A 15,157-nucleotide genomic window follows, 5' to 3' on the forward strand; every position below is an offset into this window, starting at 1 on the left:
CTTCAGGGGTCAAGCTGATATGTTGTGGCCAAATCTCCCACTGTAAATCACATTGGTCTAACATGTTGTTTCTGTTTGGCATGGCCCATGGCCTCCAGGTAAACAAAGCGCTATCATCAAGCAGGACAATCTAAGGGCTTAGAGATCACCTCCCAAGAGTCAAGAGCAAAGCCCAGATCTCACTTCAAGCTTAAAATTCTTTACTACACAATACCCTTTCCTTACTACAGGAAAGTGGGGGTGCCCTGCTGGCCCTCACAGAGGAAGAGCTCGTAACTCATAACCCACATAACTGTAATGAAGGGCAATCCCATCTGACTGAAAAACAGGACTGGAAACAGGCACTGAACATTCCAGAAGGAAAGAGAACCGCACAGGGGAGCACGTAAGTGGATTTAATGATGGCTAGTCTACAAGAAAAAGTGCAATCGACTCAGGTTACTGAAAATTCACCCCCAATATTTTCCTCTACTCATCAAATGTGAAACAAAGGGGCTCACTGGAGCTTGCTCGTGGCTCACATCGGAGACAGCAGGTCTTAGTCTTGTTCTCTGATTATAACATCGAGGACCCCTAGATGGCGTTGATTTCCAGCTTGGACGGCAATTAGTTAACAACAACAAAAAAGGAATCTGAAAGTTCAACAAACCTCTTCTTTTCTTTTTTTCAAACTTTTTTGTTTTTTATTAAGCACATTCCACAGTACAAAGCTGTCATGAATAATATCTGTACAACTGAACACTTTCAATAGCTGTTAAGACACAAATTTATTTCAAACAGATAATTGGCAAACATAATTAATTACAAGTTAGAATTAGACTATCCTAGTGCTTTAAAACATTAATATAGCAGTAATTTACATTTGCTCAATTATGGTTAGCAAAATAAACTGGAGGAGGTTGCAGCGAGCCGAGATCACGCCACTGCACACCAGCCCAGGCTACAGTGCGAGACTCCCTCTCAAAAAAAAAAACAAAAAAAGTTATTGACATTCCTTGATCTTTGGAAACAACAGCAAAGGGCAAATCAAACCTAATATTGAATAAGGGAGAAGGAGTGCCAACTGGATGCCAGTGTCCTTTCCGTGCACCGTCGGGGCAACAGTGCCATTTACACATTTGGACTGTGTACTCGGGAGTACTTGGGAGCTTTGAGAACCTGCTGAGGCTGCAGCCGCAGGTGACACCAGAGATGACTGGGGTGGGAATCATGGGCTTGAGGTTTTATACCACTTAGGAGTGCTCTCCCCTCAGCATGGGCCTCTGAACCAGTCTGACCTGACCTGCAGGCTCCAACACACCAGCGGGCCCTGCCAGAACCTTGGCAAGGCCAGGATGCATGAATTCCAGAGCCAGGACAGCCCGTCAATAGGGCCTTCTTATTTCCCCTTCCCAGGGCTACAACTGCACAGAATAATGATTTTTGACAGTGAAGCCAAATGAATACTATGGGAAGTGACCACTAGTACTCAGGAGTACTTATGAGAAAAAGAATAAGAACAAAAAATGTTTGTTATCTCTCTATTATATAATACATACTGCACAACAAATAAAACATTTCGTGTTGAACTTTAGAAATTACATTTTAAAACAAGATTCTCATTAAAAACACACACAAACCACACACACACACAATGACAACAAAATAAAAACACTGTAGGAATACTGTGGGAAGGGTTCCAGGTAATCCACATCAACCCTGGTATCAGGTTCTTGAGCCCAGCTCACGGCTATGTGCGAACACACTCTATATTAGTGTCTCAAGCACACGGGGCCCTGACTCCAGCAACTTTGAGGTTAAACTGTTATGTACATTATATCTACATGCGAACACAGTATTTTAAGTTAGGAGGCAAGCACATGTATAAAGGTGTTACTCTACCAAATATCAGGAGATCATTGGGGGACAGAGAATAGTTAATAAAAGGGCTAACCCCCATGGCACGTGTATACCTATATAACAAAACTGCACGTTCTGCAAATGTACCCCAGAGCTTAAAATATAATTTAAAAAATTTTAAAAATAAAATAAAAGAGCTATGTTGGGAAATAATATAACTGACTTATAGTTCTTTTTTTTTTTTTTTTTTTTGAGACAGAATCTCGCTCTGTTGCCCAGGCTGGAGTGCAGTGGTGCAGTCTTGGCTCGCTGCAAGCTCCGCCTCCCGGGTTCTGGCCATTCTCCTGCCGCAGCCTCCCGAGTAGCTGGGACTACAGGCGCCTGCCACCATGCCTGGCTAATGTTTTGTATTTTTAGTAGAGACGGGGTTTCACCGTGTTAGCCAGGATGGTCTTGATCTCATGACCTCGCGATCCGCCCACCTCGGCCTCCCAAAGTGCTGGGATTACAGGCGTGAGCCATCGCACCCGGCCAACTGACTTACAGTTCTTTAAATTAAAAGAAATTGGTACAGAAAGGAAGTATAATCCAAAAAATATGACTAAAACAACCCAGAGAGGTTTTTCCATTGTCCGACATGTTCCTAATACAACAAGTCAGAATTCATAATGACTTGGACGGTCAAAAGGACAATGCTAACTTTTGAAAACGAAAGCCCTGGACGTACTGAGTAGGTGTTTGGCACCCACAATCTCACTGAAGAAGAATGCTGTTTCTTAATGTCAAGCCAAAGTGCAAAGCAATATAGAGGCCAAGTCTTCTCTTGACGGTTGATTTACTTCGGTAAAACAGATTCTATGTTCCTTTTCTATGAACAGTTTACATTTGAAACATTAGATTTTTTTCACTGATGAGGGAAGGAAATGGGCTTCTGTGCTACTTTCAAGTTGGTGATGCTAAGGTCTCCTTCTCAAAGTAGAGCCGGAATCAGAGGTGAGAAATGTCGGGACTTGAAGAGTTAGGCTACTTTGCATGTACCCAGCATCTAGAACCAATTCCAGCTTCATAACTCAGCTGTGAATGAACTCCCTTAGGCATCTGATAGCCAAGTAGGCAGTAGTTCAAGACTAGAAAACCCGGAAATGGGTGAAAGTGCAGACTGTTATCTAGAGATGTAAGTGTATGTTCTGGAGGGGGAATGGGTCTCATTCTGGGCACTGGGAGGCACATTTAAGAAATCCCAAATCAAGATAGTGTCATCGTAGGAGCTGCTGATGATTTGAAACTCATCAAACTGTAGCTGAAACACACGTCCAGAATGTTCCACCAATGTGCGCAAACACAAAGTGCTTGCTGGGGCTCGAGGGTCAAGAGCAGCTTGCGAGTCCTAAACTTCAATTTTCCCATCATAGGCCCCACTGACAATCCTCGTTACCAAACCGGATGCATTGGTGAGATGCATTCTTCGGATTCTATGGTGAGAGTGGGATATGAACAGGGGTGAAGTTCTTAACACATTAATCCACCACAATGAGGCTGTACCGCACTTACGCTTCAGCAGTGGACTGATGGTGACCTGTTCCAAGGACCACTCCATTGCCCTGTGGGACAGGGCTTCTGCGACCGATTCTTCATGTCCCTCTAGGACTCTTAAAACAGAAGCCACATCCAATATCCGAGAGCCTAATGGTATTATCTGATGATCCACTAACAACCAGCCCATCCCTGTACTGGAAACAAGACTCGCTTGTGCCCGCTGACAGTACGAACAAATTCACAGGTGCTCATGCTTCAGACTTTGATGGTTCTGTCACCCGAGGCGGACACGATGTATTTGTCGTCAAAGTCTACTACATCAACAGCAGCTTTAGTGGCCAACCAGGACACGGCGTAAAGTGATATCGGTCGCAGAAGCCCTGTCCCACACAGCAATGGAGTGGTCCTTGGAACAGGTCACCATCAGTCCACTGCTGAAGCGTAAGTGCAGTACAGCCTCATTGTGGTGGATTAATGTGTTAAGAACTTCACCCCTGTTCACATCCCACACTCTCACCCTAAACTCCGAAGAGCCAGTTACAATGACACGCTCATCATACTGCAGACAGAGGACAGAGCCTGTGTGTCCGTTAACACTTTCAAACATTCCAGGCTGGTTTTATCCCAAATCTTAATAGAATTATCTTGTGGGCCACTGATAATTTTTTCATCATTGTACTGTAAAGCGTAGATGCCTTTACTATTTTCAGAGCGGTACTGAATCCTCTGCAAGCTGTGTCGGCCACACTGCCAGGTGGATTCTATAGTCTCTATATCCTGGATAATCTTTGGGTATAATGACCCATAAAATGAATTTGGAGGGCTAGGTGTGGGTCTGTTTTTAAAGAGGTACTGATCCCACCCTCTTCTTTCTGAAAGTCCTTTCCATGGGGGATCGGTGTATTTAACCAGGTACTGATCCCACCCTCTTCTTTCTGAAAATCCTTTCCATGGGGGATCAGTGTATTTAACCAGGTACTGATCCCACCCTCTTCTTTCTGAAAGTCCTTTCCACAGGGGGTCAGTGCGTACCATTCATTCAATCAGCTTCTTCCAAAGCATTCATTCTGAGATCACTCGCTGCCATTCTTTACATACCAGCTCTGCTGCACACACAGACCTGGCATCCAGGTACGAAAGAATATTTTCTGCTATGTGATCTAAGCCTTGCTCAGGTAGAGCAGCAATAAAGTCCCGCTGCAACATGGGCTTCAGGTGAGAATTAATACGTCCATGCTGCTAATGACACATTCGGGAAATAAGATGTTCCACGAATTCCACCTGATCTGATTCAGACCACTGGTCAAAATATTGAATACACAAGTCTTTTTCTTTTTGGTAGTTTCCTTCTGATGGCCTGCTTCTGGAGACAATCACAGACAATGTTCCATTACTTATCTGCCAAGGAGTATTCTTCTTTGGGGACTCATCTTCATCTTGATCTTCCATAACTGAAGTGTTAGTTCCACATGGCTGGGGAGGCCTCATAATCATGGCAAAAGGCGAGGAGGAGCAGGTCACATCTTACGTGGAATGGCAACAAGCAAAGACAGAAGCTTGTGCAGGGAAACTCCGCTTTTTAAAAACATCGGATCTCGACCAGGCACGGTGGCTCACGCCTGTAATCCCAGCACTTTGGGAGGCCGAGGCAGGTGGATCCCGACCTGAGGTTGGGAGTTTGAGACCAGCCTAACCAACATGGTGAAACCCCATCTCTACTAAAAATACAAAATTAGCCAGGCATGGTGGCGCATGTCTGTAATCCCAGCTACTTGGGAGGCTGAGGCAGGATAATCGCTTGAACCCAGGAGGCAGAGGTTGCAGTGAGCCGAGATCGTGCCATTGCACTCCAGCCTTCAACAAACCTCTTCTGTCAAATTACATTTCCCAGTGAGGTAAGATTACAATAAGAATTGGCTTTCAATTTGTGCAGTTGGTGTAAGTTCACCTCTTGATTTACTTTGTAAATCTTTGCCACAGGACTGCTGTGGTGGTTGGAAAGATACTCCACTGCCAATAGGACAAAGTTCAACAGGGACGGGGCCAAGGCGTGCTATTTAGGGAAGGAGGAGGGGAGAGGAAGACAAATATGGGCCGAGTGTGGCACAGAACAAATAGCAGGCATTTTTCCACAAGGGCAGGGCTTCCTACAAAACTAACAACTGAGTTTAGCCAGCAGGGGAGCCTGAGTGAGGTCCCTCTGCAGTGCAGTGGGAGAATGGGGCAGTGGGAAGGTGGAGGGTGCAGGGGCGAGGTGGGGAGGGAGGGCTAGGGAGTTGTGAGTGAGGAAATAAACCTTTTTCTGCTTCGCTCCCTGCTGCCTTCTCTACACCAACTAGGCTGTCTTCAACAAGGAGGGGAGATAGTTCTCTTTGCTCTAGTTTCCCTCCCAACTCCAGCTGTCTTTTTCAGGATTTACAGTCTCCTCCCACCTTCTTGGATAGCAAGCCTGGGCTACAAGCAGCTGTTTTATTTCTTTACGCTGTAGACAAAAGCTAAATAAGTCCCAAACTCAAAACTTGGGTACCAAAGCCTTGATGATCTTATTTTAGGCACAAGAGTAAAATAAAGAGAAGTGAAGCATTATTTGGAGTGGTGACAAGACACAGACGGTAAAAATGAGCAGGAAAGTATCCGACGGTGACTATTGCTTATGAAGGAGTGAAACTGAGTGTCTGATAGTGGATGAGGGGGTGGGCATTCTTAGCTATGTCAGGAATGGTTGCTTTAAGAAGGTGACATTTAAACAAAGAGCCGAAAGACAAGAATGAACCAGTAGTGTTAACAGCTTCTGTTGGGGAAAAATCCCTTGAAGTGATTAAGGAAGCCCGGACTTGCCCTAGAACATGTGGAATCAACTAAGACTAACCAAACTGGCTGAGGATGGAGTTTACACACCCAGTGGAAGGAGTGTTTGAAACAATAACGCATTTCAGTTATAGGAAAATTAAGAAAGCTACAATCCTCACCACCAATGGAGAGGCTGGCAAAAGAACTGGGTCTTGGGTGGCTCTACTGAAACCCACCAGAAAGCCTCCAGAAGCTTTCTCTAAGACTTGGCCCTAACTTGGTGAGCCGTATCATTTCCAGTACAGTGGGGTGGGGACAAGTGAGGACTCTGGCATCAGAGACAAAGCACTGAATTCTAGGTGTGTGACCTTAGGCAAATACTTAATGACTTGGAGCCTCAGTTTCCTCATCTGTAAACGGGGTATGAGAACCCTCCCATTCAGGGGGACTGCGAGGGTTACATGTGGCCATGTGTGCAGAGCACTGCCATAGAGTTGACATGAAGGACCTTAAGATGTAGTGTGCAGGCCGGGCGCAGTGGCTCACGCCTGTAATCCCAGCACTTCGGGAGGCCAAGGCGGGTGGATCACCTGAGGTCAGGAGTTAGAGACCAGCCTGGCCAACATGGTGAACCCCGTCTCTGCTAAAAATAAAAAACTTAGCTGGGCCTGGTGGCGGGCGCCTGTAATCCCAGCTACTTAGGAGGCTGAGGCAAGAGAATCGCTTGAACCTGGGAGGCAGAGGTTGCAGTGAGCCCAGATTGCGCCATTGCACTCCAGCCTGGGCAACAGAGTGAGACTCTGTCTCAAAAAAAAAAAAAAAAAAAAAAAAAAACAGGCCCGGAGTAGTGGCTCACCCTGGTAATCCCAGGTCTTTGGGAGGCCAAGGCAGGGGAATCACGAGGTCAGATTGAGACCATCCTGGCTAACATGGTGAAACCCCATCTTTACTAAAAATACAAAAAATTAGCCGGGCATGGTGGTAGGTGCCTGTAGTCCCAGCTACTAGGGAGGCTGAGACAGGAGAATGGCGTGAACCCAGGAGGCGGAGCTTGCAGTGAGCCGAGATCAAGGCACTGCACTCCAGCCTGGGTGACAGAGCAAGACTCCATCTCAAAAAAAAAAAAAAGAGGAAGAAGAGGACGAGGAAGAGGAAGGAGAAGAGGAAGGAGGAGGAGGAGGAGGAGGAGAAGGAGGAGAAGGAGGAGAAGGAGAAGGAGACGAAGAAGATGAAGACGAAGACAAAGATGAAGAAGACGAAGATGAAGACGATGACGACGAAGACAACGAAGAAGACGAAGACAATGAAGAAGATGACGAAGACGACGAAGAAGACGATGAAGACGATGAGGAAGATGAAGAAGACGACAAAGACGACGAAGATGAAGACGAAGAAGACGACGAAGAAGAAAAGGAAGAAGAAGACGACGATGAAGACAACAACGACGAAGACGAAGACGATGACAACGACGAAGACGACGAAGAAGACGACGACGAAGAAGAAGACGACGATGATGAAGACGAAGAAGCAGATGACGACGAAGAAGAAGAAGAAGAAGAATTAGCTGGGCGTAGTGGTGCACACTTGTGGTCCCAGCTACTCGAGAGGTTGAGGCAGGAGAATCACTTGAATTTGGGAGGCAGAGTTTGTAGTGAGGTGAGATTGCGCCACTGCACTCTGCACTCCAGCCTGAGTGACAGAGTGAGACTCTACCTCAAAAAAAAAGAAAAAAATAAGGTGGTGTGCAGCCACACGTCAGAGGTTCCCGAAGTGGCCCAAGTAGATTGCTTGGTGGAATAAAGAGGTGCTTTCTGTAGCCCCAGGACCTGGAAGGGAGGAAGAAATGCCTTTACTACCTGAAGGACTCTTTCCTAGCAAACTTCTTGCAAAGGACAAACAGCATTATCTCACGCAGCTGTTACATAACAGGTTATGTAACTACTTAAGGGGAAACAACTCTGTGGATGGCTGAGATTTCCCAGAATCACCCATAATTGTTTTAAATATAAACACTTTCCCACATCAACATGGAAATAGCCATCACAGAAGATGACACAAGTGGCTTGTTACCATCTACATGGTTCTGATTTCCAGCTGGTGGTCAACACAAGCAGAGAAAAAGGCAAGAATAAGTCCATCTTGTTTTGGGAGGCAGGAGATCCAAATTCTAGTCCTGGCTGGGCAGCCTTGGGCAAGTCACTCAATGCTTGTTACTCCAAATGTAGTACCTGGGCCAGCAGTATCCATGGCCCCTGGGAGCTTGTTGGAAATGAAGAACTTCTGGGCACACCCCAGATTTACTGAATCAGAGCCTGCACTGTTAGCAGGATCTTCAGGTGGTTTTATGCACATTGAAGTGTGAGAAGCAGAGTTTCACCATGTTGGCCAGGACGGTCTCAAACTCCTAACCTCATGATCCACCCTCTTTGGCATCCCAAAGTGCTGGGATTACAGGTGTGAGCCACCACACCCGGACCAAAGTGTCTTTCAAATTGAATACAAATATAACTAGCTTCGGCCAGGCGTGGTGGTTCACGCCTGTAATCCCAGCGCTTTGGGAGGCTGAGGTGGGTGGATCACCTGAGGTCTGGAGATTGAGACTAGCCTGACCAACATGGAGAAACCCCATCTCTACTAAAAATACAAAATTAGCCAGGTGTGGTAGTGGATGCCTATAATCCCAGCTGCTAGGGAGGCTGAGGCAGGAGAATTGCTTGAACTTGGGAGGCAGAGGTTGCGGTGAGCCAAGATCGCGCCATTAGACTCCAGTCTGGGCAACAACAAAATTCCATCTCAAAAAAAAAAAAAAAAATCTATATATTTGCATCCAGCCTCTTAAAAATTACAAAAGTAGGCCAGGTGTGGTGGCTCATGTCTGTAATCCCAGCACTTTGGGAGGCTGAGGCAGGAGGATCATTTGAGGTCAGGAGTTTGAGACCAGCCTGGCCAACATGGTGAAAATCTCTACTAAAAATGCAAAAAAAAAAGAAAACAAAAAACCTAAGTAGCCATGCATGGTGACACACGCCTGTAATCCTAGATACTTAGGAGGCTGAGGCAGGAGAATCGCTTGAGCTTGGGAGATGGAGGTTGCAGTGAGCTGAGATTATGCCGCTGCACTCCAGCCTGGGTGACAGAGTGAGACTCCATCTCAAAAAAAAAAAAACAAAAAACAAACAAAAAAACATATTCACAATTAAGAAAAAAAGTTAAATAGAAAAAAGAGCAAAAATGATTAGCTGGGCAAGGTGGCAGGCGCCTGTAATCCCAGCTACTTGGGAGACTGAGGTAGGAGAATTGCTTGAACCCAGGAGGTGGAGGTTGCAGTGAGCTGAGACTGCGCCATTGCACTCCAGCCTGGGCAACAAGAGATAAATTTCGTCTCAAAAGAAGAAAAAGAAGAAGAAAAAAGAACAGAGAGCAAAAATAAAATGTACAAGTCCTTCTCCTTCCCACAACTCCCCCTCCCAGGCCTGCCTTCCACTAGCCGTCTCCTGGACCTCCTCAGGCTGGACCCTGGCATCCAGGCTTTCTCCCTTCCTGGCAGGCAACACCCAGACTCCAGGTGGGCTTCTTTCGAAGCGGAGTTACTTGCCTTGAGTTGGAAGGGTGGGGTGGAAAATTACCCCTTCCCCACAAGCTAACCATACTCTTTATAGAAAGGCTTGCTCTGATGTGGCTATGGATCTCCCCTTTCCCCTTGACAGCCTGCAGGAAAGGAATGGGTTCCAGGTCAGAGAACTGGTCCTGCCACCTCTTAGCAAGTTATGTGGGGTTGCCTTTACTCCTCACTTTGAAATGTCAGCAGCTTGTCACTTGTCACTTATATTCTCAGTTTGAGGCTTCAGTTGACATCCTCAGACAAGAGTCTGTTATAGTCTTCCAAATCTAGGTGTCTGCAGATGGACCCCATATGACCATATTTGTCCTGGGATCATTTCATGGGTGGTTCGTTCTTTCTCCAGCATGAACGTGACATGATCAAACTTATGACTGCCCTTCATAAGGGTAAGGGTTGTTCTGGCTGCCCTACAGGGAGTTTGCTAGCATCTCTGGCTTCCATGCCTCCTTAGTTAGAAACTTTCCATCTTTGTCCGGTTTTAACAGACTGAGATCTTGGCCAAGCCTAAAATCTGAGGTTCTCACCTATCATCTCCATGAATGAACAACAAATACCTACTTTGCCGATTTCTATGACTCAAATATCCTTTCATTAGCAAAATGCAGAATTACAGAATGGAAGCAGCTTGCATTTTGTTTTGATATGCACTTACTCATCAAGTATTTATTAGAGTTGACTCTGTGCTGGCACTATGCCTGGACTGGAGGTTTAATAATGAACATGATAGGCAAGGTTAAATTTGACGAAAGGCCAGATGCAGTGGCTCATGCCTGTAATCCTAGCACTTTGAGAGGCCAAGGCGGGTGGATTGTTTAAAGCCCAGGAATTAGAAACCTGCCTGGGCAACATGGCAAGACCTCGTCTCTACAAAAAATACAAAAATTAGCTGGGCATGGTAGTGTGCTCCTGTAGTCCCAGCTACTTGGAAGACTGAGGTGGGAAGTTCCTTTAAGTCTGGGAGGCAGAGGTTGCGTGAGCGGAGATCATGCCACTGCACTCCAGCCTGGGAGACAGAGCGAGACCCTGTCTCAAAAAAGAAATGGACAAAAGATACCCCTGTGAGCTAGCTTTCAGTTCTGGAGGAAAAAAATCTCTAGGAACTGAGAATCTTAACTTAGTCTCCATGATAACTGAATCATACTTCTTGTAAAATTTGCCTTAATAGTATTTATAATAGTTAAAGCATTTACATTTTTTATGTTGGATTTATTTTATTTCATTTTGGAACTCAGGTTCCAAAGGTAGATTTAATCATACTCCTCAATTTATGGCACACTTAAGAAAAAGAATTACTTTACTGTGGTAAGAATACTTAACATGACGGCTACCCTCTTAATATATTTTCAAGTGTACAATACAGTATCCCTAAGTATAGTTACAGTGTTGTACAGCAGGTCTCTGGGACTCATTCATCTTGCTTAACTGACACTTTACACCTGTTGATTAGAAACTTTCCATTGAGGTCAGGCATGGTGGCTCATGCCTGTAATCCCAGCACTTTGGGAGGCCAAGGCAGGTGGATCACCTGAGGTCAAGAGTTTGAGACTAGCCTGGCCAACATGGCAAAACCCCATCTCTACTATAAATACAAAAATTAGCCAGGTGTGGTGGTGCACACCTGTAATCCCAGCTACTCGGGAGGCTGAGGTGGGAGGATCACTTGAACCTGAGAGGCGGAGCTTGCAGTGAGCCAAGATCACACCACTGCACACTGCACTCCAGCCTGAGTGAGAGAGCAAGACTGTCTCAAAAAAATAAAAAAAAAAGAAACTTTCCATTGATCTTTGCTCAGCCCCTGGCAACTACCATTTCACTTTTGTATTCCATGAATTGGCCTATTTTAGATACTAATTTTAAGTGGAATCACACAGTATTTGTTCTTCTGTGACTGGCTTATTTCACTTAGCGTAATGTCTCAGAGTTCATCCATGTTGTCCCATATTGCAGAAGTTTCTTCTTTTCTAAGGCTGAATACTAATATTCCACTGCATGTGTATTCCACATTTTCTTTATCCACTCATTTGCTAGTGGACACTTGGTTTGTTTTTGCATCTTGGCTATTATGAATAATGCTGCAATGAATATGGCAGTGCTAATAACTCTTGGAGGGAGATTCTGGTTTCAATTAGTTGGATCAATACCCAGAAGTGGAATTGCTGGGTCATACGGTAGTTCTATTTTTAATTAATTAATTAATTTTTTTTTTTTTGAGAAGGAGTCTCACTTTTGTTGCCCAGGCTGGAGTGCAGTGGTGCAGTCTCAGCTCACTGCAACCCCCACCTCCTGGGTTCAATCGATTCTCCTGCCTCAGCCTCTTGAGTAGCTGGGATTACAGGCATGCCCCCAGCTAATTTTTTTTTTTTTTTTTGTACTTTTAGTAGAGACGGGGTTTCACCATGTTGGTCAGGCTGGTCTGGAACTCTTGACCTCAGGTGATCTGCCCACCTTGGCCTCCCAAAGTGCTGGGATTACAGGCATGAGCCACCATGCCTGGCCTCAGAGTTGTTTTTTTTTCTGCTATTGACTTCTAGTTTTATTTCACTGTGGTCAGAAAAGATACTTGGTATGATTTCAGTCTTCTTAAACTTGTTAAGACTTGTTCGTGACTGTTACGGTTTGAACGTTGGTCCCCTCCTAAACTTCTGTGTTGGAGATTTAATCACCAATGTGACAGTTTGGGGAAGGGAGGCCTCATGGGAGGTGTTTAGGTCATGAGGGCTTTATCCTCGTGAGTGGATTAATGCTGTGCTTGAACAAGCTATCTGGAGTGGGCTCATCGTCTGCTGCACTTTGGCCACGTGAGGAAGTGTTCTGTGTTCTTCGCCTCTGAAGGATGCAGCCCAACTTGCCAGCACCTGGACCTTTCACTTCCCAGTCTTCAGAGCTGTGAGGAATCAATGTCTCTTCTTTACAAATTATCCATCCTCAGGTATTCTCATATAGCAGCGCAACACAGATGAAGGCCGTGGCCTAACCTTACAATTGACGCTGGGGAATATTCCATGTGCACTTCAAAAGGATGTGGATTCTGCTGCCGTTGGGTGGAATGTTCTGTGTACGTCTGTCAGGTCCATTTAGTCTACAGTGTTGTTCAAATCATTTGTTTCCTTATCAATAGTCTATCTGGACGTTCTATCCACTATTGAAAGTGGGGTATTGAAGTCTGTTACTATAACTGTATTCCTTTTTTTCTCCTTTTTACAAAGTAGTCAGAGGCTTGGATATTATTGTATTGCTTTCTCTCTTTAGTTCTGTCAGTGTTTGCTTTATATACTTAGGTTTTCTGATGTTGAGTGAATATTTATAATTGTTATGTCTTCCTAGTGAACTGGCCATTTTATCATTATATAATGTCCCTCCTTGTCTCTCATGACAGTTTTAAATTTTAACTCTATTTAGTCTGATCCAAGTATAATCACTTCTGTTCTTTCTTGGTTACCAGATGCAAGGAATAAGTTTAAGGACACACAGTGCTCTATGTGTGTCCTTAAATGTAAAGTGAGTTTTTTGTAGACAGCCTGTAGTCTTGTTTTTCATCCTTTCAGCCATTCTCTATCTTTTGATTAGGGAGTTTAATCAATTTACATTTAAAGTAATTATTTATAGGGAAGAATTTACTACCGCCATTTTATTGTTTATTTGTTTTTGTTTTTGTTTTGGGTTTTTTTTTGAGACAGAGTCTCGCTCTGTTGCCCAGGCTGGAGTGCAGTGGCGCGATCTCAGCTCTCTGCAACCTCTGCCTCCTGGGTTCAAGTGAGCACGTCTGACTAATTTTTGTATTTTTAGTAGTGATGGGGTTTCACCATGTTGGCCTGGCTGGTATCAAACTCCTGACCTTAAGTGATCTGCCCACCTTGGCTTCCCAAAGTGTTGGGATTACAAGCATGAGCCACCATGCCCAGCCTTATTAACTGGTTTGTGTTAGTCTTATAATTCTTTTGTCCATCTGTTCCTCTCTTGCTGTCTTCTTTTTGTTTTGTTTTTTTGTATTGATATGCTTTGATTCCTTCCTCTTTTTCTTTTGTGTAATTTTTACAGATATTTTCTTTGTCATTATCATGGGGTTTACAAAAACAATCTTACAGTTAGAACCGTCTATTTTAAGATGATAACAACTTAAGTTCAATTGTATACAAAACATAATACTTTTATTATCCCCTATACACGCTTTATGTTGTCATAATTTACATGTACTTATATTATGTATCTATTAATGTATCCTTTAACTATAGGTATTTATAATGCTTTTGTCTTTTAATTTTTATACTAGAATCAGAAGTGATTTACCCACCACCAATACAGTATTGCAGTATTCTGTATTTGTCTTTATATTTACCTTTACCAATAAGTTTTATATTTTCTTATGCAACTGTTTTGCTGTTTTAGCATCCTTTTGTTTCAACTTGAAGAATGCCCTTTGGAATTTTTTTGTAAGGCAAGTTTAGTGGTCATAAACTATTTTTAGCTTTTGTTTTTCATGGGAAAACTTCATTTCTCCTTCATTTTGGAAGGACTATTTTGCCAGGCATAGTATTCTTAGTTGACAAGTTTTTTTCTTTTTCCTTTCAGTACTTTGATTATATTACCCTATTCCCTTCTGGCCTACAAAGTTTCCACTGAGAAATCAACTCATGGTCTTATAGGGGCTCCCTTATACATGTCCTTATACATTCTCCTCTTAACCATTTATTATTATTATGATTAATATTATTAGTATTTAGAGATAGGGCTCACTCCGTGGCCAAGACTTCAATGCAGTGGTGTGATAATAGTTTAATGAAGCCTCAAATGCCTGGGCAAAAGGGATCCTCCCATCTCAGCCTCCAGATTAGCTGGGACTACAGGCACAGGCCACAATGTCCCGCTGATTATTTTACTTTTTGTAGAGGCAGAGTCTTTCTTTGTTGCCCAGGCTGGTCTCAAACTACTGGGCCCAAGTGATCCTCCTGCCTGACCTCTCAAAGTGCTGGAATTACAGGTATGAACCACCACACCAGGCCCTTCTTGACCATTTTTAAGTGTATAATTCAGTAGCATTAAGTATATTCATATTGTTGTTGAACCAGTCTCCAGACTTCTTTTCATCTTGTAAGTCTAAAACTCTATACCCAAACTCTATACCCATTAAACAATAACTCTTCATCCCTCCCTTGCCTTAGCACCTGATAGCCACCATTCCACTCCTTTAGTCTCTATGGATTTGACTACTCTGTTTACCTCATATAAGTGAAATAATATGATATTTTTCATTTAATTTTATTGTATTGTAGAGATGGGATCTCACTCTGTTGCCCAGACTGGAGTTCAGTGGCATGATCATAGCCCCCTGCAGCATTGACCTCCTGGGCTCAAGCAATTCTCTTGCCTCAG

At 44.1% G+C, this 15,157-nt stretch overlaps 1 pseudogene; it reads right to left on the reverse strand.

Annotated features, from left to right (window-relative positions):
* Positions 1–2,322: 2,322 nt before the first annotated feature.
* LOC101011044 lies at positions 2,323–5,064 on the reverse strand (annotated as a pseudogene).
* Between the last annotated feature and the right edge of the window lie 10,093 nt (positions 5,065–15,157).

The sequence above is a fragment of the Papio anubis genome, chromosome 4, assembly GCF_008728515.1.
Source record: "Papio anubis isolate 15944 chromosome 4, Panubis1.0, whole genome shotgun sequence".
NCBI classification, from domain to species: Eukaryota; Metazoa; Chordata; class Mammalia; order Primates; family Cercopithecidae; genus Papio; species Papio anubis.